Here is a 4,305-nt window from a genome sequence, read left to right as displayed (position 1 = left end):
ATCCCTCCGCTTACAACTGAGATTTGTGTATGTAAAGAAAAATATATCTTGATGTAACAGATAGTGCGTTGTTTTTTTCTTTCATATGTCTAAATAATTATAGAAGGAATGCTACACATAATGATAATTACAGAGTATGTTATCCCAGAGTCATTTGTGTATTGCTTTACCAATGAGAAAACTATTATGTTGATGACATTATGATAACATAATATTCGAATTGGTGTATTCGGTATTTCTATGTATCTATATATATAGAAGCGAACTGATTGTAAATAATAATACAGAAGAAGTTGTAGAAAACTACATTTGTGTGATGTTGAAGTTCTCATTTTGATATAGTAACCCGCTAAGTTTATACCTATTCATATATTATACAAATCTAGTAAATGCATAATATGCAAAAAATGTATAAATATTAGATTTTTTTTTCTAGTCCTGACGTTGATCTTTGTCTTGACAATGTGTTATTTCCGCCATGTCATCCGAAAAATTCCAAATAAACATTGTCCATATCCCAGGTGCATTTTAAGATTTTGATTTAAAAATATGATTTAAACCAAAGTTCAAAGCCTCCCAGAATTTAGTTGAACATTTCCACATTTTGCATTGCTACTATACGGCCGGAACACTTCGACAATTCTGGTTAAATATTTATTTATAAATTTGTAAATAGACATAGTGTAAAGTGATTCGATGGAAAACGTAACCCTTTTTATTATGAATAAAATAAAATTAACAAACAACAGACATGACGATTGTATTTTTTAATCAACAACCGAAGTACCATTGAAAAGGCATATATGGTAGGTTACTTTGATATTTGTTTTCTATGAACATCTTATTACTACTGTACGATTTATTTTTTTGTCTGTTATATATATGTAGGACTCAAATCTATGACGGGTTCAAAATCTATGGCAGATTCCTAATCTATGGCAAATATGACGTTACAGCCGTCAAATCTATGGTAGATTTTTGTTTTCTCCTAATCTATGGCAAATTTATGAATTACGTAATTTTCCGGGAAAAAGAGTAAAATATAACGTCACAATAAAATAACGCCACACATAAGTCTTTGCCGACTTCAGCAAAGGTTTATTGACCGTGCAAAAACATCCATTTGTAAAGGCTCTCCAAAATTTCATGAAATCATGTGTTTAAAATACTCATGAAAACACTTTCCGTTTCCCTCAAAAACAATTTGACGATTGTTTAAAGAAAGATGTGATCTTTTATTCATAGGAGGGATAATAATTATTTGATGTACCGTTCGAATTCCGCGATGAAGAAAGGCAAAGCTGTTTTAGTAGTGGAATGGAGTGATAGTAAATAATTTAGCGTCTACGGCTAGCAAAGTCCTTAAAGTGAGAAAATGGAATTACAGGATACCACCAAGTTGACTTAAATCGTCACCAGTTAAGCTGGGGTCACACATTCACGATTTTTACTGCCGTCCTTGACAGGACCATTCCCGATTAAAATTTGTCAAAAGTCTGATCAAGATGCTGTGAATCGTGGATGGAAATTCGATTTGTATCTTTCGCCAGGTAAAATTCGACCGAGTCTGTCACGACTGCGTCCCGATTCTACCGAATGTAATCCGACAGAGATCAGATAGTGACAAGACAGTGAACCGACGCTGACGGAAGTTATCCGATCGAAAACTGTCGGCATAATCGGGATGATCAGGTACTGTCGGAACGTAATCCTATCACGGTCCGCTCTATCGCATTGCAAACGGCTTTGTCTGGTCTCAGTCGTATTGTATTCTGTTATTGTCGGGACTTCTCCAGATCATTCCCGTTCCACAGGACACCGTCCCGAATACACAGAACATTGTTAGGAATTCGATCCGATACAGCAGAATCTGTCACGACATAGGCACGATTGTAATCCGACTAGACAAAATCGGCTGAGTTTCCCCGAATGTTACGGGACGCACCTAACTGTCGGGGTGCTTTGCCGAACTATTCGGACCCTTCCCGACCAGTAGGAATCTGTTACGAACTAAAACGACTGCGTTCAGACATTAATAGGACATTCCAGATAATTGAGGATACTAATCCGACTTTTTCACTTTTCGTGTCGTATCGCTGTCTGATCTCAAACGGGAGCAATAATCGGCAATGTGTGAACCCCGCATTAAAAAAGATTGATTAACGCTAAAATAAATATGTGAAAGTCAAACTGTTTAATTTTCTTTTTATATACCAAAACTGCTTTCTTGTTTGTTAATGGACGTTTTTCTAGTTGTTTTGATTAATGGATTAAGAAAAGCTAATTTAGGTATTATGGTAAATCACTTTTACACTTTTTTTATGTTTGACATCACGATTTGGTTGGCCATTATGGAATTTTAATTTCACAAATAATTTAGACATGCTCCCGTTGTCGTACATGTCAACTTATTTCTATATGTTTCTGTATGCAGTCGGTACAGAATGTATGGTCGCAGGGTAGTTTGCGCGGTTCATTGAACTTCATAAAACAAATAGGACAGCTGAGATAGTCATCAAAAATATTCTGAACTAACCTTGCCGCCATGACGGTTTACTAGTTGATATTTGATTTCTAATGTTTAAATGAACACAAAAATAGTATTATACACGCTTAAATGGTAACTAAATAAATTTAAATGTCAACTTTATATGCGTATTTGAAAATCGATATACCTGTTGGTTAAATATTTATACGATTTTGATGTCTCACAGTCAGTATATCAACCTAGTGTTAGAGTCACATGTATCACTTAACTGCTACTTAATATTGCCAACTTTTTTTCTGTAACTTAAAATTGTACCAGAGCTGCTCAGTGAAAGTGCTTTTAAATTGCAGTACAATTATTTCTTTCAAATCTTTCTATTTGCCGTAAAAGGTTTTAATTATGCATCGTGTTGTATGTTTACATACATTTTTTACATTACCTGTACTTGTTAGTTTCATTGTTGCGTGGAATCTGCTATGAGTTCAGTCACCGCTATTAGAGTGTTAAACAGTATAGATAGACTTCTTAATAAAGATTAAATTTATACTGCATCTGGTACATTTTTATGTCAATAATTGATTCGATAATCACTTGACTATTTTTTAAGAACTTCAGATTAATTGCTGATTGTGTAACGATATTTCTTCTTGTAAATGTATTTATAATCATTTGCTTTCCAAACTGATGACTATTAACGTTCATGGTATTGTAAAAGCCGTTTTCTTGAGGCTTTTAGTAAATGATAACTAAACTTCTGAATAGGGTTCTGTAACTTTTATTTCAGACTAACGAAGTTCAATAATGGTAATGTAAATAAAGCCCTGTAAAATATAAATGTACTTATAAATTACAGAAAGATAAATCTGTTTACTAAGTAATAATAATTAAAACTAATGTTGGTTATTCATTATCATGCAAACTTATTTAGCTGCATACATATGTATCTGATCACAAAAATATATAATGTGGATACCATAGCAATTACTTGTCTCAATTACAATTATACCATTTCGACTTTAAGTTATTGTATTACATGTTCTCATATGCTGTCTCATACCAAAGTCTATTGAATAATACTTGTGTTGATAATCTAAACTACACAAAACGTAAGCTGCATGCTTGTTAAATCAAAAAGCAACTAATCACAAAAAGTAACAATAAAAGCAAAGCAAATATTAAAAACTAAAGCTAAGCGAAACAAGAATACAGATACACTTAGCTTACCTCACATATCGTGCAAGTGGCACATTTCCATATAAACCATATTACTCACTACATCTTTAATACAGTAAGGTTTAAATATACCTGTATAACAAAAATGATTATTATAAATCTTTGTCAAGCAATGTTTATTGTTTATAGTAAAATCAATATCAACCTAGATATCTATTTTTAGTTCTTATATCGACTTTAATTCGATTAACCTTTAAACATTACAACATTCTTTCGGTCCACTCGACACTCGCATTCATTCAATTTATATGTAAACTTTATCTTCAAATCATTATACCAGATTTAATAGGTTATTGAAGTATTATTTTATATGATCGTAAAATTCAACTCTTCTTATGTTTTAATACACATTTACGATCTACTTTGTTATGAAGTTTAACTCTCGTTCTCGACATTCACTCTAACATGCATACGTGTAAAATATGAACTATAGGACAGTTATTGCAAAGTTAATAAAGCAAGATATAGGACTGACCTTATTTATGAAACTCCAAATCACAGAATTGTTATAGATTAATTTATAAAGTTGTTAATTTGCAGGCCGGTAAATATAGGTGTTGACCACAAGATATATTTATATTGTG

Source organism: Mytilus edulis, chromosome 5, assembly GCF_963676685.1.
Source record: "Mytilus edulis chromosome 5, xbMytEdul2.2, whole genome shotgun sequence".
NCBI lineage: Eukaryota > Metazoa > Mollusca > Bivalvia > Mytilida > Mytilidae > Mytilus > Mytilus edulis.
This window is presented reverse-complemented; position numbering follows the sequence as displayed.